This window comes from Halichoerus grypus, chromosome 10, assembly GCF_964656455.1.
Source record: "Halichoerus grypus chromosome 10, mHalGry1.hap1.1, whole genome shotgun sequence".
Classification (NCBI taxonomy): Eukaryota; Metazoa; Chordata; class Mammalia; order Carnivora; family Phocidae; genus Halichoerus; species Halichoerus grypus.
In genome coordinates, this window is record NC_135721.1 from 33,586,440 (window position 1) to 33,610,864 (window position 24,425).

Consider the following 24,425-nt stretch of genomic DNA (forward strand, 5'->3'; position numbering starts at 1 on the left):
CACATTCATTCCAGTGGTGATTCAAATTCTTCTGCAGAAATGGACTTGAAAGACAGAAAATTGCTCTTGTAATCAGCAAATGAGGAATCCTGGACAAGGAATACAGAGCCATGAGTATGGATTCACTCTTTGCTTTCACAGACGTATTTTTCTCCATTATTTTCATTGAAAATTACAATGAACTTATTTAAATAGCAAGGTAAACGGAGATGGAAAATTACCCATAATAAGAATTTCGATGAAAATATAGCCTGGGGGCGCCTGGATGGCTCAGTCGTTAAGCGTCTGCCTTCAGCTCGGGTCATGATCCCAGGGTCCTGGGATCGAGCCCTGCATCGGGCTCCCTGCTCGGCAGGAAGCCTGCTTCTCCCTCTCCCACTCCCCCTGCTTGTGTTCCCTCTCTCACTGTGTCTCTCTCTGTCAAATAAATAAATAAAATCTTTAAAATATATATATATATATAGGCTGGCCTGGTTTCAAGCACATCAAGGATACTTGGTTTAAACTGCAAATGCACATCTATTTGAAATGTGTTTGTTTAAATGTGTCAGTTTTAGGCACAACTAAATTACTCTGTTGCTTTCCAAAAATCAAGAATTTGCTTTGAAAAAAATCGTGCAGTTTGATGTACAAAGCAGAGGGGGAAGAAAGTAAGTAGTGGGCGAGAAAGACCCACCCAAGGGCTACAGCCAGCTTCCCTAGGAAGATTCATGACTAGGCCTCAACACGGTCCTGCAATTCATTTCAACAGATTTTACTCTAACTCTAAATCAAGCAGCAACTGCTACTGTTACCAGAACTGTCTTTGTCTCAAAAAGAGGAAAATTCAGGATATGCAATATAATCCTCCAACTATCTAAGAGAGAAACCAACCCATCTGTCATAAGAACTGAAAACACCAACTCTGTAGAATACTACACATTCAGGGCGCCTGGGTGGCTCAGTTGGTTAAGCGACTGCCTTCGGCTCAGGTCATGATCCTGGAGTCCCGGGATCGAGTCCCACATCGGGCTCCCTGCTCAGCAGGGAGTCTGCTTCTCCCTCTGACCCTCCTCCCTCTCATGCTCTCTGTCTCTCATTCTCTCTCTCTCAAATAATAAATAAATAAAATCTTAAAAAAAAAATATTTAGAATACTACACATTCAAGTTTCATACCTCAATATTATATATCTTTTGTTAAAAAAAAAAGCAGAGGGAGAGGAGCATACACAGAGGTGGTTGGATGCATCAATGATAAAGTGGCTTGAGTTGGTTAATTATAACATACAAAAACCATTCTACCTATTGCAAATCCTTTTCAGAAAAAGATAAGAAAATTCAATCGACAACACTTTGAAAACCTTCTGAGATACAACAAATGCATCCTTGCTCTTACCAGATGTATAAACATTTAGGTAATGCAGGGGTTTCATAACTGGGAGCATGTCATCAAATGCAGTGCTAATACTTTGTTCCTCCCTTTGACTTGAATGACATCTTCCCTATTAGGATCATTATTGCTTCATAGTGTAGGAGGGAAGAAAGGACCTTGAAAGGTCATTTGCCTTGCAGCCCAGCTAGCAGCATTGGTGTTACCAGGGAGAAGCTGGTTAGAAATGCAGAATCTTGGGGCGCCTGGGTGGCTCAGTTGTTAAGCGTCTGCCTTCGGCTCGGGTCATGATCCCAGGGTCCTGGGATTGAGCCCCGCATCGGGCTCCCTCCTCTGTGGGGAAGCCTGCTTCTCCCTCTCCTACTCCCCCTGCTTGTGTGCCCTCTCTCGCTGTGTCTCTCTCTGTTGAATAAATAGATAAAATCTTAAAAAAAAAAAAAAAGAAATGCAGAATCTTGGGTCCACCCCTGTCTTACTGACTCAGAATCCGCATTTTGACAGGACCACCAGGTGATTCGTATGCATGTTGGAGGTTAAAATAGACTACTGTAGGTCATTCCCTTGCCTCTGATCAAACTGTACACAGTGGACAGACTGGTCTCATTCAGCTAATTTCAGGTCCTTTATAGTTGGTCCTATTTGAGTTATTGAGTATATGTGCTGCCGAAGCGAGCACCCTATTTGAGTTATTGAGAGGAAAGGGGAAATACACTCATTTAGGGAGGTCTTACATAGCATAACAAAGCAACTTTTTTTTTTTTTAAAGATTTTTTTTATTTATTTGACAGAGAGACACAGCGAGAGACGGAACACAAGCAGGGGGAGTGGGAGAGGGAGAAGCAGGCCTCCCACGGAGCAGGGAGCCTGATACAGGGCTCGATCCCAGGACCCTGAGATCATGACCTGAGCCAAAGGCAGACGCTTAACGACTGAGCCACCCAGGCGCCCCAACAAAGCAACTTTTTCGGTACATTCAAGTGCCTCTTCTTGGAAGCCCTGCAGATGAAGTCAAAGGAAAGAGAAGCAGAAAATGGAATGGGTTCAAGTAACAACCTCTAATAAAGTAAGGGTAGTTCAGAAGCTGAGTCTGTAAGGGATGGGAGGAGCAATTTCATCAAACTACCAGTTCCAAAATTGTCTCTGCACTGTGGGTGATTTATAGCCCTGGAAGTTTAAAGGCTTGAGTCTTTCACTGTATTTCATTCAGATTAGTAATTTTTATCTAGTACTTCCTTGCAGCTTAAAATGAAGGCTCTGGAGCTACCAAAATGAATCTATCTGATGATTTGTACACTCATTCTGTAGCTATCCTGCAGGTTTCAGATTTGTAACTGGCTGGAATCCAGAAAACAAAAAACTCTGTGGGTTAATGGTAGCCCAACCTCTAAGCCAAAGGCTGAAGATTTAGGATAGTTAAATATGTGTTCAGTGGTCCTCAAACTTAGCTGTACATTAGTCACCTGGATTACATTTTTTTAAACAGCTTTCGTGAGGTGTAAATAACATACAATAAGCTGCATATGCTTAAAATGTGTAATTGGGTAGATTTTGATATATGTTATTTACCTATCACCACACTCAAGCTAATCATCCCTAAAATTGCTTGTGCCCCTTCGTAATCCCTCCCCCCATCCTGCAACAACTTGCTTTTCTGCCACTATACATGAGTTTGCATTTTCTAGAATTTTACATAAATGGAACCCTGCTTTTTTCTTTTTTGGTCTGCCTTCTTTCATGCAGCATAATTATTATGAGATTCATCCATGTTGTTGCATATTTTAATAGTGAGACCTTTTTATTGCTGAGTAATATTCCATTGTATGGATGTACTACATTTTGTTTAACCATTCACCACTGAAGGACATTTGGGTTACTTCCTGTTTTAAACAATTATGAATGGCACCGCTATAAACTTTAATGTAGAGGTATGAATATATAAGTTTTTACTTCTCCAGGCAAATGCCTAGAAGTAGGTGTGGCAAGCATACATTTAACTTTAAAATAAGCTGCCAAACTGTTTCTCACAGTGGTTCTACCGTTTTACTTGTCCACTAGAAATGCGTAAGAACTCCAGTTTTTCCACATCCTCTCCCGCAGTTGATACGGTCAGCATTTTTTATTTTCGCCATTCTAATAGATATGTAATGGTATCTCCATTATGGTATTAGTTTACACTTCCCTAACGACTACTGATGTTGAGAATCTTTTCATGTGTATATTTTTCATCCGTATTTCTTCTTTGGTGGAGTCTTTCAAATCTTTTCCTCATTTTTTTTAACTAGGCTTCACCCAGTGTAGGGCTTGAATTCACGACCCTGAGATTAAGAATCGCATGCTCGGGCGCCTGGGTGGCTCAGTTGGTTAAGCGACTGCCTTCGGCTCAGGTCATGATCCTGGAGTCCCAGGATCGAGTCCCGCATCGGGCTCCCTATTCAGCAGGGAGTCTGCTTCTCCCTCTGACCCTCCCCCCTTTCATGTGCTCTCTCTCTCTCTCTCATTCTCTCTCTCAAATAAATAAAATCTTTAAAAAAAAAAAAAAAGAATCTCATGCTCTACTGACTGAGGCAGCCATGCCCCTCCTCATTTTTTATAATACATTTTGTTTTGTTTACTTAATTGTTGAGTTTTAAGAGTTCTTTATATATATATATATATTTTTTTTTTTTTTTTTTTTTTTTAAGATTTTATTTATGTATTTGACAGAGAGAGACACAGCGAGAGAGGGAATGCAAGCCACCATGGCTCAGTTGTTAAGTGTCTGCCTTTGGCTCAGGTCATGATCTCAGGGTCCTGGGATGGAGCCCCGCGTCAGGCTCCCTGCTCCGCGGGAAGCCTGCTTCTCCCTCTCCCACTCCCCCTGCTTGTGTTCCCTCTCTCACTGTGTCTCTCTCTGTCAAATAAATAAATAAAATTTGAAAAAATAATAATAATAATTTTAGAATAAGTTTGTCAATTTCTGATTTAAAAAGCCTAGTAGGATTTTGATTGAGATTGCATTGAATCTATAGATCTATTTGGGGAGAACTGGCATCTTAGCAATATTGATTCTTCCAATCCATATATTTAGGTCTTCTTTTATTCTTCTTAGCAATGTTTGTTCAGTGTACAGGTTTTATGCTTCTTTTGTGAAGTTTGTTTCTAAGTATTTGATATGTTTATGCTCTTATAAATGCCAATATTTATATAATTTCAATTTCCCACTGTTTCTTGAAAATGTTTAGAAATACAGTTGATTTTTAGTATTGATCTTGTATCCTGCAGCCTCACTAAACTCACTTAGTAGTTCTATAGCTTTTTTGTACATTCCATAGAATTTTCTACATAGCTAATTATGTTACCTGATAATAAAGACAGTTTACTTCTTCTTGTCCAATCAGGATTCCTTTTTTTTTTTTTTCCTTGTCTTATTACACTAGCTAGAAGCAGTACAATGTTAAATAGAAGTAATGACAGTGGACAAGCCTTCTTTGTTCCTGCTTTTAGAGGAAAAGCAGTCAGTCTTTCCCATTAAATATGATGTTAGCTTTATGTTTTTCACAGATGCTCTTAAGTTGAGAAGTTCCCTACTTTGCTGAGAGTTGCTTTTTTAAAAATCAGAAATGGAGCTTAGATTCTGTCAAATCCTTTTTCTGGTTCTATTGAGATATTCCTATGGTTTTTCTTTTAATTATATGCAACTGTAAGATATTCATATGTTAATATGGTAAATTAAATTGATTTAAAATGTCAAACCATCCTTGCATTCCTGGGGTAACTCCCCCTCCCCCGATTATTATCTATTCTCTTTTTTATATATTTTTAGATTCTATTTGCTAAAATTTGCTTAAGAATTTTTGCATCTGTACTAATGAGGAATTTTGGTTTCTAGTTTTCTTGTAATATTGTTGTCGGGTTTTGGTGTCAGAGTAATGCTGGTCTCATAGAATGAGTTGGGATATAGTCCCTCCTCTTCAATTTACTTGCAGTGTTTATATATAGAATCAGCATTATTTCTTCCTTAAATATTTGATAGAATTCACCATCTGGGACTGAAGTTTTCTCTGTGGAGAGATTTTTAACCACTAATTCTATTTATTTGATAAATATAGAACTATCCAGGTTATCTATTTCTTCATGAATAAGTGATAGTAATTTGCATTAACCAAAGATTTTTTCCATCTTCTCCAAGTTGATAAAATTTATTGGCATAGAGTTGTTCTTAATATTTTCTTATAATACTTTTAACATTTGTATTAATATTAAAATATCTGTAATGATATCACCTCTCTCATTTCTGATACTAGTAATTTATATCCTTTCTCCTTTTCCTGATAAACCTGGCCACAGGTCTATCAATTTGATTGATCTTCCCAAAGAAACAGCTTTCAGTTTCATTGGTTTTTTTCCTCTAATGTTTTTATTTTCTATTTTGCTGGCTTCTTCATACTTATTATTTACATTTTTGTGCTTAGTTTAGGTTTAATTTGTTCTTTTTCTAGTTGCTTAAGGTGGAATCTAGGATCATTAGTTTGAGACCTCCCTTCTTTTCTAATATAAGTGTTTAGTATGTTAAATTTCCCTGTAAATCTATGTTTTGGCTGAATCTCAAATTTTGGTAAGTTGTGTTTCCATTTAGTTCCAAATATCTCCTAATTTCCCTTCTGATTTCTTCTTTGACCCATGGATTACTTAGAATTGTGTAAATTTGTTCCCAAATATTTGGATATTTCCCAGATATCTTTTTGTTATTACCAGGTTTTGCCCCAGATTAATTCCACTGTGGTCAAAGAACACATTTTATCTTATTTGAATATTTTAAAATTTCTTAAGGCTTACCTTACAGCTTAGAATATGGTCTATCTTGGAAAATTTTCTGTGTGCACTTGAAAAGAATGTGTATTCTGATGTTGTTAAGTGGAATGTTCTTAAAATGTCAAGTAAGTCAAATTGGTTGATAGTATTATTCAAGTCTCTCATATCCTTAATGATTTTCTGTCTACTTGTTCTATCAACTATTGAGACAAGAGTATTAAAACCTTTATTATAATTGTGGACTTGTTTCTTTCTCCTCTATGCTTACAAATATTTCACTGCCAAGTCCACATATGATACCAGTCAATTCAGAATCTCTGGGAGTGTGATTCAGGCATCAGTTTTTTTTTTTTTTAAACCTCTGAATGATTCCAATGTGCCACCAACTTTGAGAACCACTGCCTTATGCAGTCCACATTATGGATTCAACAGATTCTCAAATGCATTGTCTTATTTAATACCTTTGAGGTAGGCATTATTCATTCCCATTTTGAAAATGAAATTAAGCCAGGGCACTTGAGTAGCTGAGTCAGTTAAACATCGGACTCTTGATTTCAGCTCAGGTCATGATCTCTCAGTCATGGGATGGAGGCCCACATCAGGCTCCGTGCTGAGCCTGGAGCCTGCTTGGGATTCTCTCTCTCCTTACCCTCTGCCCCAACCCCCTGCTCACACTCCCTTGTGCGTGCGCTCTTGGTCTCTCTAAAAATAACAACAACAACAAAAATTAAATTTTTTAAATTTAAATGAAATTTTAAATTAAATTAAGTCTTGGATACTTGTCCAAGATGACACAGTTGATCAGAGAGTCTAGCTGGGATTTAAACCCAGGTTTTCTAACTTAAAGTTGATCACTTTGAGCTACTTGTATTTTGTTCTGTAAGGTATGTTTATGGACTTGAATTCTATCTGTATTTCTATTCTGTCCCTCTAACACACTCTTCTGGGTTGTGGGCGGGAGCCATGTCTAACCCAAAGCTTATAATTTGCACTGGACCTACCACAGTGTCTGTACTCTGGAGATGATTCTAAGGTTTCTCTTCTTCCTCTTGAAATATCTAAGTGTCTGGGGTCATCTGACCACAAAGTAGTCATCAATCTGCCTTTTTCATGGTCCATCCACAACCTAAGGTTGAAACCAGGCTGTAATTAACCCTGACATACAGGCTCGTCTCCAAAAACCTTCTCAGGCTGCAGACTATCAGCCTGCTTCACTCCATTAATATATGACATTGGCAACCAGGGACCAAGTTTTGCCCCCAGCCACCCATACAAATTTGGGGCAAGATTCTGAAGGAAGAGCAGGTTTGAGTGGATGCATCTCCTATGTGTAAAGGCTGTCTGAGTGCTTCCAAGTGCCAGCATGCCATGATTAATTATGTTGGCCAAGGATTAATATTTAAAATCAGGAATGATTTGAATCATTCCTCCAGGTGAGTTGCTCAGCTGCCCCCAGGGAAAGGATCAATAAAAAAAAAAGACCATTAATGCTTTAGAGACAATGTGCATTCCAGAGAGATAAAGAGAAAGACTAATGAGATAGACAAGGACTAAAACTCTTTGGTGTGCTTTCTCTCTCTTGTTCATAGGTATGTCAGCTTTAGTATAGACTAATGAGTCAATGTGAGTTTGTTCCTTCTCGTAAATATTCAACTATGCAAATCCTTTTCCCCAAACTGCCTTCTTGGACCTATGTTCTATATCTGTTATCTTCAGACCCCCTTACCTGACTTCTCTCGTTATCAATAAGTCACATTCTGAGTTCAAGACTTGGTAGTTGCTAATGTGACTTTTTCTGTGTTCTGAATGTTTTCTCCATTATTGCCCAAAGTAAAAGACAACCACAAAAAGTGAGGGAGCTTGGGTATTTTTTTAAAAGGATTATTTGTTACCCAAACAAGTCTACAATATTAAAGGTATTTAAAAAGAAAAACATAACTCATTTTTCCACCACTTTCTCTGCTCCCAAATTTCTTTCCAGTCTTCATTTAGATAAAGAACCTCATGATACAAGGTTCATATAATTCCTGTGTTCTACTTTCTTGTTTAATGTCACTTAAACACTTTTCATTGTCCTTGTATAGTCTTCCTAATTTTCATTTTTTGTGGCTGCATGGTTTTCCATAGATATACCACAATTTGTTTAACCATTCTCCTGCTGCTGTGCATCACGTTGTTTCCCAGTTTTCACCATTATAAGTGATTATTCCATAAACATCTAAGTACATATAAAGATTTCCTCTCTTCTTCTTTTGAATTATTTCCTTTGTAGAAGTTGCTAGGACTGGGGGTGCCTGGGTGGCTCAGATGGTTAAGCATCTGCCTTCGGCTCGGGTCATGATCCCAGGGTCCTGGGATCGAGCCCCACATCAGGCTCCTGGCTCAGCGGGGAGCCTGCTTCTCCCTCTGCCTCTCTCCCTGCTCATGCTCTCTCTCTCTCTGTATCTCTGTGTCTCAAATGAATAAATAAAATCTTAAAAAAAAAAAGTTGCTAGGACTGGGCACCTGGGTGGCTCCGTCGTTAAGCGGCTGCCTTCGGCTCAGGTCATGATCCCCGGGGTCCTGGAATCGAGCCCCACATCGGGCTCCCTGCTCCGCGGGAAGCCTGCTTCTCCCTCTCCCACTCCCCCTACTTGTGTTCCTGCTCTCGCTGTCTCTGTCTCTGTCAAATAAATAAATAAAATCGTAAAAAAAAAATTCATTAAAAAAAAGAAGTTGCTAGGACTGCTATTGCTATGTGGAAAGGTTTGAATGATTTTAAGGGGTGATGAGCCCTTAAAAAGGCAGTACCACCAGGTTCATAGCCCATGCCATATCTTGATTTATAAAATTAATTATGACACGGAAGAGCCAAGATACTTCCTAAAGCATCACTTCAGTCTTATCCCACACAGTGGTGCAAGTAATAGAAGACGAATGTATCTCCATTAGCTTATTCCTTACTCCATTGTAGCCTACTAAAAAAAAAAAAAATCAATTCCTCCCATTTTAAGTGATGACCTTTGCAATAAGTCTTAAGAAACTCCACAACAAAACCACGGGACAAATCAATGCACCTCCTGTGATAAACCCTAGAAATGAAATGAAGGCATACAATGTGTGCGGCAGGAGAGCGGTGGGGAGGGGATGCAGGTCAGATATGATTGGAACGCCAGTGTCACAGTTGTCCCCTGCAAACTGGTCTCTGGGAGCTGGGTCAAGGCAGCCAAGTTGAAAGCCAAACACAGACAGCAGCTGTTGAGAATGTAAAGTCTCTGGCCAGAGTGGGTAGAGAGCTGGGTGTGGTTGCCCAAAGGCCGATTTCCACCCCACCCTATAGGCCCAGTGACGGGATGAGAGGAGACAACTTCCCGTGGTGTGTTCCAGTCCTCCTTTCTGGGCTTAGTGGGAACGTCTGTGAGTGCTGGAGAGGGCTGCAAACTGCCTGTTGCACCACACACCTCCCTCAACATCATCATCCCTGGAAGACGCCCAGTTCTGAGAATGCCAGCGTCCAGAGAGCCGGGATCCAGGACTGACCTGCAACTACCACACAGTCCCAGCTATAGCCCTGGTATAAAGGACAAGTAAATCCCACCGAGGGACTAAGTGAGACTTCAGGGAGGATGCGGGTCTTTCCTACACTGCACAAGTAAGTGCTGAGCTGCACGGGCCACGCCATCCCCTTCAACTATTTCTCAGAATGTTTGACTGGGAGCCCCTGCAGGCTACATCACTGAGCAGAGAATCTTCGTTATGCATTTCAACATCACTTTTCTTGGAAACTCTGACTGCTCCACTGTCCAGAAATAATCCGTCAAATTTTTCACTTTGTTCAAGTCATAATGTGAAACTCCCATAATCAAATTCCCCGCATTAGGACCCCTGCTGATATTACATAACAATTGAGTCAAGAAGGAAAACAGGAAGTCAGACACTGACTTTTCTTTTTCTTTCTCTTTTAACTTTTTTTTAAAAGATTTTATTTATTTGAGAGAGAGAGAGAGAGAGGACACGAGCAGGGGGAGGGGCAGAGGGAGAGGGAGAAGCAGGCTCCTCACTGAGCAGGGAGCCCCATGCGGGGCTCAATCCTGGGACTCCAGGATCATGACCTGAGCCAAAGGCAGACAGACGCTTAACCGACTGAGCCACCCAGGCGCTCCCTCTTTTAACTTTTTAATCATGAAAATTTTTAAACACACACAAAGCGAGAGAGAATGGAATAATAAACCCCCATGTCCCCACCACCCAGCTTGAACAATCTCCAAATGTGCCAATCTTGCTTCATCTGTCACCCCGCTCCACTCCTATACCCCCACAAATACGCACATTTTTCTTTTTTTTTTAAAGGAATTTTTAAAAGCAAGTCCCAGACACAGTGTCATAAATACTGCAGCATACATCTCTAACCAGCAAAGACTTTGTTTTTTGACATAACCTCTGTGGGCACTAGTATTAATTTAGGAACTATTGATATTTGTTAGGCATTGAGTATTTGGTGCAAGATATTACAGTAAGATCCCTTACAGTTTATTTCATGAAATCTCAGCTCAGCTGAGAAACACCTCGGAAATTCACAAGCTCCCCAGGAGGAAGAAATGCCCTGGCCTGGAGAACATTACTATTTGCATTTCACTCATGAAGAAAACTGCTCAGCCAGCTCAGGGTAAGCTGTGGAGAGGCTGCAGTCCAGGAGATGGCAAAGCTTGGAACAAGAGCCTGACCTACTCCATCCCCCCTTGAGATTCAGGGTATTAGAAGGGCATTGCTTCCTCATCTGAAAACTGGCTTTTTTTTTTTTTTTTTAAACTACCTTACACCTACCACTTGAATTTACATTGTCAAGATAGAAACACCCAGGCTTCTTGAAAAGGTAACACCTTTAAAAAGAGCAGAAGATGGGCACCTGGGTGGCTCAGTTGGTTAAGCGACTGCCTTCGGCTCAGGTCATGATCCTGGAGTCCCTGGATCGAGTCCCTGGATCGAGTCCCACATCGGGCTCCCTGCTCGGCGGGGAGTCTGCTTCTCCCTCTGACCCTCCCCCCTCTCATGTGCTCTCTCTCATTCTCTCTCAAATAAATAAATAAAATCTTTAAAAAAAAAAAGAGCAGAAGACTTTTGACAAAGCCACTTTATTTACAGGCAGGTATGCATCGAGAGCACGGGAGATGTTGCTTCATGCAAAAGCAATCTCAGTGTAAGTATTTCTGTTTACTATATGCTGTTCCTTGGCAATCCTGCACCTAATCTATATATCTATACTCAGGAGATTTAGGCAGAGTAGCTACATTGGGTTGGCTTACCGCAGTAAGGATGGAGACTGCCTAAGCATAGCCTTGGGGGGAGTCTTTGACTCAAGGACAGACTGATAAACCCGCTCTCAGTCACGAAGATCCCACACTGGCTTTGGGCTTCTGCCTGCCGCCGGGCCTTCTAATTGAGTCTCCTCTACTAGAAACCCCAGGTCAGCTGGCATAGGCAGGCAGCATACTGCTGATCTCCCCTTGTTAATGCCCTCCTCCACCCAGCTCTCATCACTTTATGCAATTTGCTACCACAGCATCTGTCTCGGACTCTGATTGTCCCAGTTTGGACAGGATGCCCTCTTCAGGTCCAGGCAACTGTGGCTGGAGGTTGGGACAAGTTATACAAAGGGGCTGCTGGGGGCTACAGTTGTGGGTGAGGGCTGTGCCTAGAGAGTGGGACGGATTTTGTAACCTGAGCCAGCACTGTACGTAATGCCCACTAGAAACTGAGCTGTTCTCACATAGTTTGAGAAATGTTCCCTCCGTCTAGACCACCCTTCAGATGCCTGAGGTATATGACTTGCCCCTTTGCCACCTTCACTTCTTTCAGGTCTCTGCACAAGTCCCCGTTATCAGACAAGCCTTCCCTACCACCCACATCCAATAACACACATCCACTGCCGCTAGCAACCCCTTTATTCTGCCTTGTTTCCCCTTATCACAACCTGACACATATTTATTATTTTTTGTCTATTTTGGCCACTACTGTAACCCCTCAACTTAGAACAGTGGCAGGTATAAAGCAAGGGCTCGACACATTTCTGCTGAATGAGCAATCTCCTCAACAACAAGGTCTTGTGGGGCGCCTGGGTGGCTCAGTCGTTAAGCGTCTGCCTTCGGCTCAGGTTGTGATCCCGGGGGTCCTGGGATCGAGCCCCGCATCGGGCTCTCTGCTCAGGGGGAAGCCTGCTTCTCCCTCTCCCACTCCCCCTGCTTGTGTACCTTCTCTCGCTGTGTCTCTCTCTGTCAAATAAATAAATAAAAATCTTTAAAAAACAACAACACTCTCTCTCCCTCTACCCCTCCTTGCTGAGCATGTGTGTACTCTCTCTCTCGTTCTCTTTAAAAGAAATAAAGGGCGCCTGAGTGGCTCAGTCATTGAGCGTCTGCCTTCGGCTCAGGTCATGATCCCAGGGTCCTGGGATCGAGTCCCACATCAGGCTCCCTGCTCGGCAGGAAGCCTGCTTCTCCCTCTCCCACTCCCCCTGCTTGTGTTCCTGCTCTCACTTTCCCTGTCTCTGTCAAATAAATAAATAAAATCTTAAAAAAAAAATAAATAAATAAATCTTTAAAAAAAAAAAGGGGGGGGTCGCCTGGGTGGCTCAGTCGTTAAGTGTCTGCCTTCAGCTCAGGTTACAATCCCAGGGTCCTGGGATCGAGCCCCACATCGGGCTCCCTGCTCCGCGGGAAGCCTGCTTCTCCCTCTCCCACTCTCCCTGCTTGTGTTCCCTCTCTCGCTGTGTCTCTCTCTGTCAAATAAATAAATAAAATCTTTAAAAAAAAAAATACTATATCCCTCTCAGAGCTACACCACTGAAAGGTGTTCCTTCAACAACAGAAAGATTTATTACTTTCTTCCCCCACAGAAAAACCGCAAAAATATTTCCAACTTGACTCTAGTAGTGAGTTCCAAGTTTCATTAAAGAACTGGCCAGATGCTTCCTCCTAGCTCGTGTGGGAAGAAGTTAAGATAAAGAGCATTTGAAACTCTACCTCGACACACCTGCCTCATACCTTATTCCCTTCTGATACGTCTTCCTGTTTCCCCCAGGTCGGGGATATAGACCTGCCTCCCCAGGCACCTGGGGCTCTGGAAGCCCCCCGACCCCTCTCCACCTGGTATTAATAACAGATGGCTCTTAGTGGATTGCACACCTGCTATAAACCAGGCGCTGCCCCTTACAAATTGTCTCAAATTCTTAACCCCCAAACTGGAAAGAGCTGTAACCTGAGTGCTGTCTGGACAGCCCCTGTAACCTTGACTTTTTCTTTTTCTGCCTTTGTTACCAAGAATCACTTTCTTCCAGTGTATTTGCAGAAAGGGAGTTGGTCTCTCAGCTCCAAAGCCGGTCCAGGCTGCGGCCTGTTCCTCTGCTTTCACCTGCTTCTAAATTCCACATTCAGCCAAGGTCTCCGCTCGCTCTGGTGTGGGTCCTAGCCTATGCTCTGAGGCTGCCATTCTTCTTCAATGTGACACTGACGTGGTCTCAGGGGTGTAGTAGACAGAATAATGGCCCCCCAAGAATGCCCATATCCTGGATCCTGTGCATGTGTTACCTTACATGGCAAAGGACTTTGCAGATGTGATTAAGTTAAGGACCTTGAGATGGGGAGATTATCCTGGGGAACACGGTGTAATCACAAGGGTCCTTATAAGGGAAAGAGGGAGGCAGGAGAGTAAGAGTCAGAAAAGGAGAGATGGTGAGGGAAGCAGAAGTCAGAGAGATGTGAGGAAGGGGCTGAGGAATGCAGGCAGTCTTTAGGAGCTGAAAGGGGTAAGAAAACAGATGCTAGCCTAGAGTCTCCAAAAGGAACACAGCACTGCCAACACCTTGATTTTAGGTCTTCTGACCTCCAGATGGGTAAGATGATAAATCTGTGGTGTTTTTAAACCACTAAGTTTGTGGTAATTTGTTATACTAGCAACAGAAAACAATTCAAGGGATGACGCAGGGAAACCACACTTGTCTTTGTTGTCTTATACACACATGTGTAACCCACTTCATTGTAAGTTTGGGATAAGTACAAGGGGAAAAAAAGGTGGATATTAAATATGATTGTTCCCAGAGCCCAGTGGAAGAAGGTCCCTTCATCATCCCCCATTTCCTAGCACTGCTCACCAGTCCAAGGCCCACCCTCTTTTTCTTCATTTCCTCTGTAAACCCACTGTTCTCTTCTCCATGGCGAAATTCATTCACTCAGCAAACATTTACTGAGTACCTACTATGTCCCAGGCACTGTTCTAGGTATTGGGAATAGAACAGTGAACACAACAGAAAATAATACAAGCTATCACAGGGCTTATGTTTTAATGGAACCCTCCTTTCATGATATTCCCACCCAACAAGGTCTACCCAACCCTTACCCTCTACCCCAAATATGATCATCTGTAATTACGATAGAAATAACCCACAACAATATACTTCTCCAAAGTCTGAGTTACTCCATTAAGGATCATGCCATGTAGTTAGATGATTCCCAGAGTAATCCATGGTACGCTTCATTTCCCCAGTTCTTGTTCTCTTCCAAGTCCCTCTGCCAACACAAAGTCAAGATACCCCTCCTTATTCTTCCCGTGGTCTTCTGATCTCCTGTGAGTAACTCTTAGATCACATACACACACACCCCAAAGACAACCATCAGTCTCAGTCTAAATCCATGTTAAGGAGGCTACCTTCCTAACGGTAACATATTCTGCCCAACTAAATAAAGATATGGCTTTACTTTTTTATGCAGAGCAGCCCCAATCCCCCCTTCTCAGCTTCCACCTGTAGACTGCCTATGTGTGCACCAGAAACACCACCTGTCACTGTGTCTTTCTAAAAGGAAAGACCTTCAATTGTTACCATCATCCCCTGCTACCCAGAGAACAGGTAGAAGTTTGATAGATGGGCTTTTTTGATACATCGGACCATGTGAAATTCCTACCCAGGGCTTCCTCTACTAACAGATTCCACTAGGAAGTGAATCCGCACTCTGTGGCCACCATCCATAACAAACCCTGGAGCGTTACGAGACTTTTCTTCTTCCAGTTCTAGAAGGAACACCCAAGGGTAAGTACATTTTTTTTTTAAAGGTTTTATTTATTTGACAGAGAGAAAGACAGCCAGAGAGGGAACAAAAGCACGGGGAGTGGGAGAGGGAGAAGCAGGCTTCCCGCGGAGCAGGGAGCCTGATGCGGGGCTCGATCCCAGGACCCTGGGATCATGACCTGAGCCGAAGGCAGACGCTTAACGATTGAGCCACCCAGGCGCCCCAGGGGTAAGTACATTTTAATCACTTAAAATGATCCTCCCCTCTTCTCTTATGGTCTTTTTTTAAACAAATAATACACAGGTACCGTCAGGCAAATACTTTTGATTAAAGCAAATGTTAACTCTCTGGGCATTGAGAATTGCAGACGGAAAGAGTAAGCTATCGATTCTTATTAAGCTTACCACCATTAGCTCTATAAGGCTGGTTGCGGAGTAATTATTGCAATATAAATAATACATGGATTCTGTGTTTACTTGGTGCCAGGGACTTTACTAAGTTGCATTAGCTCATTAGTCCTCACCAACGAGTCACCTCACCTGTCCATATTTTACAGATGAGAAAATGGAGGCAGGAAGGGTTAAGAAAATTGTTCCAAGGTCACACTGCTCTTTGGTGGCAGAGCCAGGGCTCCAATGCGGGCTTTCCTGCCAGCCAGACCCTGACCACTATACGATACTGCTGCGCCACGCTTTAATAACCGGGAGGCTATTATCCAGGGTAGTACCTTCCCATTACAGTGGAAAACTTCCAAGTGAAGATAATAAAGGAGGAAAGGAAAGCCAGGTTTCATGAGCCAATACGATCACCCCGAGAATTAAAGATAGATAAGAAGAAACCTGAAGCCAGGAACAAGAAATGCTTTTTAAATTACAGCCAACTGGGGCTCCTGGGTGGCTCAGTCAGTTAAGCATCTGCCTTTGGCTCGGATCATGATCCTGGGGTCCTGGGACAGAGCCCTGCTTCGGGCTCCCTGCTCAGTGGGGAGCCTGCTTCTCCCTCTCCCTCTGCCTGCCGCTCTGCCTACTTGTTCTCTCTCTCTCTATCTCTCTGTCAAATAAATAAATAAAATCTTTAAATAAATAAATAAATTACAGCCAATTGAGCAATGGTCAGTTGGAAAACTTGTGGTTTAGGGTGGTGGTGTCGGGACTGGTGGCAACATTTATTTTGAAAGTGTCAAGGACTGCCACCTCTATTTAGATGTCTTTAATAAATGAGAGTCTAAAATACTCTAAAGAGAATCCCAGCAGAGACCACAAGCCAAAAATCCTTGGCTTCCAAAATAACGGGGGCTGCCTCTTCCCAAGTTACCATGCACAGAAGCAAAACTTGGCAGGGTCTGAAACAAAGGATTTTGGTCTTGTTCCTACCATTGGTCCCACAGAAGGAAGCAAAGCAAACCACTGGGTTCTATCTACAGCAACTCTGAGCACCCAGACCTTGCCAGGTGCCGCTCAGAAGAGGATCCCACCCTGCTCTTTGCCCAGGGAAATCGGCCCTTCTGGAGGCAGCTTTTAAAGACCTAAGTGCGGGGCGGGATTCTTCTACCCTTACTTATTTTCTGCAGAGTTCTGTTTCTTGGGGAACTTTTCCACATATAATCGAGCTGCTACTCTGACACCATTTTCATTGAGTAATTCATGGTGATGTCACACCAGCCAGGCACTAGGGGAAGCCCTGCTTTTATGGGTTGGCTCTTAATTTAGGAATTTTTATTTTCTGACTTCCCTCCCTTTTTTGCTGGACTCCACTGCTTTTGAGCAAGATGCCTGAGTGGTGAAGTGTTGCCTGCTTTTGAGAAAAGGAATTCCTGCTGGTTGAGAGGCAAGTGACTGAGTGAAGGCAAAATGTGCGTCCTGTAATAGTACATCTTAATTGGAGAGCTGGCAGGAGAGGAAGGATGTGTGGGCCCGGTGTAGGCTCTGTGCTCATGAGGGGGTTCATCAGGCCAAGCCCAGAAGGCCGGCTGGGGATTCACAGCTGCTCCCTGGTGGGTGCCACAGTCCTGTGTACCCGGGGAGCCAACGGGCTCCTCTCCGGCACCTGGGCAGCCACATCTAACCCACATCCCCACCTTCCTTCCTCACCTCTCCGCTGTTCTGTGCAGCGAGCTGAGCCGGCAAAGGCAAAGGCGAGCTTGGCAAACCTCGCCTGTAAAAGCCTAATCCAAACAGCATGTCCGCTGAGCTCAGCGGGGTGACTCATGCGCACTGATGTGTGAGGCCAGCGAGCAGAGATTAGGATCTGGCCCGCCCGCCAGCCTACCCTGCACTTCCTTTGATCAACTCTGATGGTTTTTAATTCTGCAGAAGCGGCTTCCTGCCAGGGGCAAACACTTCTTGGTGGAGGCTGGAGCCCTGTCGCTGCTGACCTATTTGTCAGCGGCGAGGCCGGTGTGTGTGATAGCGCAGGGACATCCTGGGCTCGCAGCCCACTGGAGCCCAGAGGGGAGCCTGCCTCTCTCTCTCTCTCCCTCGGAGGTGCCCAGGGCGACATCAGAAGCTGGCTCCTTAGCCAACACTGGCAAGGCCACGCGTGTGAGCAGCCGGGGCCTCTAACCCTGGTGCTGGCGTTGGTTAAGTCACCCGGTAGTAAAGAAAAGTGGGGCTCTCTCTAGGGGATTTGTTTTTTCTTTTTTGTAAACTGGGGCATCTCTAAGGACAGTATCTGGCACAAAATGGAGCACTCTCTGGGTTCTTCAAAAGTTCTTTTTTCACATCTGTTTTGCTGGAAATGGAACACATTTGGAGTATATGACTCTCTTGAACTTTTTTTGTCCCCAACTTGAGTGGAATGGGTTTGCCTCTGGACTCTTCCAAATCGCCTCAATGACCGATGCCAAGCAGAGCACCTGAAACCCGGGTCTCATTCTCTCTCTTTCCCTCTCATGCCATATCTTGCTCTCTCCTTTTTCTCTCTTTTCTCAGAAAGTGGATGAGTGATTCTCAACCTTGGCTACACGTTTTAACCACCCTGGGGAGTGCAAGGGGGTTTCAAAAAATCCCTATGCCCAAGCTCCACCCCAGAATAATTCAATGAGTCTCTGAGGGTAGGACCAGACATCAGTCATCTCTAAAGCTCTCCATTGTGCAGGCAAACTTGGGAATCATTGAAATTTTGGGGTCTCGTGGCATCCACCGTAAGCCCTAAGAATGGTTCTTATCTCCCCGTCTGTCCTCCCCGCCACCATTCAGTTTGAGGGCCTTCTGGAGTCTGGTGTGTACTTTAACCATGTTAAGGTAAGATGGTATCTGGTTATACAAAATATTGGCTGTAATTTTGAATTATGTGTATACCGGAACCAATTCCAAATACATTTTGCCCCATAGATTCTTTTCATTTAATACAAATGTTCGTGTAATTTTTTTAAAGATGTTATCTGGTTGGGATAACTAGTCTACATATTAAGAATTTGCTCATCTGATTAAATGTATCTACCATCCCACTGAGACTTAGAACAGAGAATGAACATGAGGAACTGAAATGCAAAATAGATGGGTCTCACAGGGAAGAAGTAGGGGATGGTTCAGCACACAGAGCAATGATCAACCCAGTTAGAATTTCTGGGAGGCGGGTTTGTTAGTGCTGGTGACAGGCTGTGAGTAGGGCTTCCAGATAAAATAAGGACCTTTAGTTAAATTTGAATTTCAGATAGGTGGCAGATAATGCAATATTGGGGACATATTTATACTAAAAAATCATTTGTGGTTTATCTGAAATCTGAAATTTAACTGGGAGTTCTCCATTTTGTTTGCAAATCTAGAAATCCTAGTTGAGGATGGCAGGCTAAAGAGGAGAATCTTGGGCATTTGAGGGAGTGGTAGGTCTCACCTGGGTGGTTACCGCCCTCCAGGAGGCGTAGGGAAAGCGTGCAGACACACGGGCCTGGCCCAGTGACTGGGGATGGCTACTGGCATGTAGTGGGTGTGAACCAGGGTGCCAAACATACTGCAGTAGGCGGGATAGTTCCAACGGAGGATTGTCCCATCTAAAACGTCAATGGCACCCAGACCAGTGCCACCTATTTCACCATTTTACTGAGAACTGACCCTATCACCTTCACATAGTTGCTCCCCAGAAAGCAGTGCACTGGCCACTCAGAGAAGTTCAGAGAGTGCCCCCCAGGAAAGAGCCAACCAGACAAAGTCCCAGGTCCTTGTCCCACAGCCTCCTTTAGTCCAACCCAACCATACAGCGGGTCCAACGAAATGAATCCAAGCCTTCAAAGCTTACAATAAGTACTGCCTCCTTCAGGAAGCCTTCCTTGACTGCTCCAATCTTCACTGATCTGTCTCCTTAACCCCTAAAATCTTTATTCTTCTAACTTAGTACTTGAACATATTCTTATAATACTTTCATGTGTTCTGGCCTGTGAGTTAGTCTCTCTAACTAGCCTGGGGACATCAGAAAAGTGAGATCAAGTTCTGGGTGACTTTGATCATGTTACTGATTGGTTGGTTGGCTTTGCTATTTGTTACTCTGGTGGCAGGGGCGCCGCCTGGGTGGCTCCGTCAGTTAAAAAGCATCTGCCTTTGGGTTGGGTCATGATCCCGGGCGAGCCCCACATGGGGCTCTCTGCTGAGCAGGGAGCCTGCTTCTCCCTCTTCCTCTGCCTGCCGCTCCCCGTGCTTGTACGCTCTCTCTGTGTCAAATTAAATAAATAAATAAATAAATCTTTAAAAACTCTGATGTAGCTGAAATTAAATGTACAAAAAGGTGAGGCAATTAAAGGAAAGATAAAAAGGGAGATGAGAAACCACATAGAGGAAAGGGAAGAGCAGGAACCGGAGATAAGATAATTTTGTCAATGGATATTAAATTTAAGTCTGGGCTCCCTGACAGGCAAAGCAAAAAGGGAAACAAAATTGGTTACATCACTCTTACTGTCTGAAAAAAAAAGGAAGCAATATCAGCTCATGCGGAAACGTAATGTCTTTCCTCATGCTAAAAGCTAAGTGAAATTTATCAGATCTTTAAAAGGCAGGACTCTGAGAAACATAATAGATAACGTCTTCACTTGAGTTTTCAGAAGATACAAAAAATGTGGGGTTTTTTTTCCTATCTCTTATGTTTCCTTTGTAAGAAATTTGGGACTATACTAATGAACCTTGGCTCAGTGAAGGCATTTTTATAAGGAGCTAAACTAATATATTCTAAATGTATTAATTTCCAGTGATCTGATTAATAAAGGGGTACTGAGAAGTTTTCAACTGCCCAGAGCTGTTATGACGCCTTTATGTGTGGCTCCCCTAGCAGCTTCGGACAGCCTTAGGGAAAAGGTGAGGATGCTGTAGAAACTAGGCTGTGGTAGGGGGTAGAGGAAGGATGGCTGGGAGCAGCTACATTCCACTTCCCACGCGACCTTGCTCCCTGCGAGCCAGAATCAGACTGCTGGAATTACCCACCCTGCCTAGAAGGTACTTCCCAGCCACATCCCCAGGAAAAGGATAAAGGAAAACAGTGTGTCACCAAGGGCCCACCCCAGAGCAGGATCTTGGGAATGGCTTGAGACCCTGACTGACCATGTGTATCATCCTTTTATGAGTGCTACGTTTGGGGATTAGTTTGCCGCTCTTTAAAGGCAGAGAACAAATAATTAGATGACTCAAAAAAGAATTTCCTTTTTTGGTTTTATTTGGGTCTTCTTCTTCTTCTTTTTTTTAACCAACTCCCTAAATGGGTGGGAGACTAAAACAAACAAAAAATAAACCATAGATTAAACCGCCCCTCCCCTCCCCTGGGCTGCACAACATCAGGAGAGGAAACTGTGGCCTGGGGCTTTGAAGGCTGGCTGATTAGCACACATGTTCCCCCCGCCCTACCCATCGCCCCCATCTCCGATGCACCAGTCCTTGTGCTTGGTGACTAACAGTGACAAAACCAAGATGAATCACCGTATGTCAAGATTCACAGATTATCGAAAGACTAAGTAGCAGGTCTGGGATGGGAGGTCGAAGCCAAAGGTAAAACTCTCTGACCTAGGCTTTGCTCTTCTGTTTTTAGATGGTGGCAGCTTCGATTTCCTTCCTGCTGGCCCAAAAAGGATGGCTGGAGCAAGCAGAGCTAATCTAGGTACAGGTGGAAGGGCTGCTTGAGCCATCAGGAAGCCTCCCCACCACCCCCTCTCCTCTCCGCACTGGAGGCCGGGGAGGGAGAGGGACAGCCTGGGAGAAGTCTTTCCCTCCTTCCGTGAGAGGAGGTCAACTGGTTGTGCTGACCCTGCTTCCTAAAGGGCTTGCTTCTCAGGTCAATGCATACTGCCCTTGGTGCTAGAACGTGTATACCGGACTCATTTCCAACTCTCTGGTAGGCCAGCAATGTTGATCCAGGCTCTCCCCTTCACTTGGGATTAGAGGAAGGGGGGTTAGTTGGGGTCATTTTTGGCTACCCAGCACCTGAACTCCTCTCCCAAGCTCAGGACATTTACTGCCTCATGAATCTTAGTACCTTAAGAAAGAGCCCCAAAGGCCAGATGCTTCCTTCTCTAGTCTCCTTTCGACATGGACCCACAGCGGGACTTGGTCAAACAGGTGTACCTACTTCAGATGGAATCAGAAGTTAACTGGCACCGGGGCACCTGGGTGGCTCAGTTGGTTAAACATCTGCCTTCGGCTCAGGTCATGATCCCAGGGTCCTAATATCCAGCCTGTGGCAGGCTCCCTGCTCAGCAGGGAGTCTGCTTCCCCCTCCCCCTCTGCCCGATGCCCGCCCCCCCAATCTCCGCTCATGCACACACTCTCAAATAAATAAATAAAATCTTAAAAAAAAACAGAAGAAGAAGAAGAAGGAGTTACTGGTACCAACAAACAGGGACAGGGGAGAAGCCTTTCTGGGGGATGTTGCAGGGCAACAAAAATATCCAGGCTCCCAGGGCAGTGGTGCCCGTGCGGGTGTCCAGTGTCCGGGGCTGAAGGTGGTAGCAGTGCGATATGGTGCGGAACCACTGGGCAGCAGCTGCCGTGGTATCCTCATCTCTCCCTTTCTATGCTGCGACTGTGCCTGTGGCCTGGGGTATGATCCTGAGTTCCTGGGCCCTGTGTTTTCTGAGCCTGTTTCTCCAGCCTTCTCTGTGATTCCGTGAGTTACTCGATAGCCTTTCAACAAATTCCTTTTCTGCTTAGATCAGAGTTGGTTTCTGTTGCTTGCAACTGAGAACCCTGACTCTGTCCAACTACAACTGGTTTCAGTCAATCGTTTGCAGATGCTTTTTTTTTTCCCCCTCACTGCCTGCATTCTTCATGTCTCTGCCCTCCTGGCAATTCCACAAGTAATCCAGAAAAGGAGGAATAAGCATGCAGAGAATTTGACCACAGCTGGGAAGTAAGCCAAGAGAACTCTGAAGAACGTGAATATTAGATCTCTCATTTTGCCAGGTGGGGTGGATGCAGGATTAAGGAGACAGAAAGCTGTAGGCTGTCCATCATATTTTATTTTTCAACCGAATTTGGTTTTACAGTGATTAGCCATGGCACTTAAAAATCCCATGAGGGTATGGACCAAGTCTGTCTTGTTTTCTCTAGTACCTAGGTCATACTGGATACTTAGTAAATACTAGCAAAGGGGTAATGATAGAAGTCTCAGGAAGAGAATTCAAGGAAGAGAAGCTTAATATATCCTTAATGCCTCTTTAAAAAAAGAATTGTCTCAACACTCTGGGAGCTGAAGATTAAGGCCTGTGAGTCGAGCCAACACTGCAGATATTTGATTGTGTTGACTGAAGAGCAGGAGCCTGGAGCTTTAGCCATCAGACTGCCAAAGACAGAGAGACAACACACTCCCAGGCAAGGAGAGCCTGACTTGGGTCTAGCCCAGATAGAATGCCGGTCTGTTTCTTCTTTGGAAGGGGGCCTGCAAAGCTGAACTGAGATGGTTCTCCGAAAAGCATTTTGAATCAACTTCAAGTGTATTGACAGTACTTGGTTGAAACCCCAGAACGGGGTGGGGGGTGGGTAGAGTTAGTTTGAATCTAGAAAACCAAGGGCAGGTTTCCCTATCAGCTACCTTAACTGTGTAAGAACCTCAGTCCGTCTGTTGTAAGCTGGTTTTAAGTGACACTGACATTTGGATTTGGATCCGCAGGATGCATTTGCTACAAACTGACTCTGATTCTAATTCTTGTTTGTGACATTAACCAATGAAACCTTACCTTAGGTAAGTCTCTTAACTAACTTGGTCTAAGCTTTCATTTCCCAATTTCAAAATCCCTGGTTTTAAAACAGAGGGTTTGGACCATCTCGTTCACCCATTTCCTCTCTAACATGTGACCTTTCTATTATTTTCCTTAAGGACAAGAATCATGTGTTCTTCCCATGAGAGACAATGGACTCTGAAAAACAAACTGAGGGTTCTAGAGGGGAGGGGGTTGGGAGGATGGGTTAGCCTGGTGATGGGTATTGAGGAGGGCACGTTCTGCATGGAGCACTGGGTGTTATGCACAAACAATGAATCATGGAACACTATATCTAAAACTAATGATGTAATGTATGGGGATTAACATAACAATAAAAAAATTAAAAAAAAAAAAGAATCATGTGTTCTTCTTCAATATACCCTTCCGTCCAAGTACAAAGCTGGACATGGCAGGCATACAGCCTGCAGTGTGGCTGTGTTCCAGAAAGGCCTAGGCCAAGACTCCTCTAAGAACCTTCTCGCGCCGGGACCTAGGGCCAGCAGTGATAAAGTTCGAAGAGGAAGAGCACCGGCATCCTTTGATCTGTAACCGGTACAGAGCCTTCTAAACTGCTCGAAGTGCTCAGGTTTGCTTCTGGAGCTGGACTTCCAAGGCCCCCACTTCGAGGCCAGGCTCATCTTTAAATTCACATTGAACAGTAGAAGATGGTTAAAGCCAACATTTCCAATACGGTCTGGGACCGGTGGAGGAGAGAACGGTGAAATATCATACACATGCAGCTATCTGTTAAAGCTGTGCTCTAGAACTTGGTTTTCACATGCGGAATCCGTGGCCACCCTGTCTGCCCGGGGAGGGTGCTGCAATGCTTTCCATCCTGGGCTTAGAATGGTGAGTTATAAGCAACAGCAGACAGGATGGTCATCTTATTTCCTCTGCTTCCTTCCGGGGAACAGGCAGGCGGACTGCAGAGAAAAGAGAGAGGGGGAGGAAAACAAGTAAATGCCAGCATGTGGAGCAGGGAGGAGAGTGAATGGCAACAGGCATGGGAGCTCAGCTGCCAGCAAAAATCTGATGCTCTGCATTGCTCTGAGG

General features: G+C 44.0%; 1 long non-coding RNA gene across 3 annotated transcripts in view; it reads left to right on the forward strand.

Annotated features, from left to right (window-relative positions):
- Positions 1-23,683, forward strand: part of LOC144379209 (uncharacterized) — a 36,029-nt gene extending 12,346 nt beyond the window's left edge. Inside the window, exons 2-6 of one of the 3 annotated variants that reach the window (XR_013441672.1) lie at positions 11,287-11,337; positions 15,117-15,219; positions 20,376-20,481; positions 21,206-23,353; positions 23,489-23,683. This is a non-coding gene — a long non-coding RNA (uncharacterized LOC144379209). Of the gene's footprint in view, positions 1-11,286; positions 11,338-15,116; positions 15,220-20,375; positions 20,482-21,205 lie in introns of all 3 variants that reach the window. The other 2 variants (XR_013441673.1, XR_013441674.1) reach the window with 2 other exon arrangements.
- The last annotated feature ends 742 nt before the right edge of the window (positions 23,684-24,425 follow it).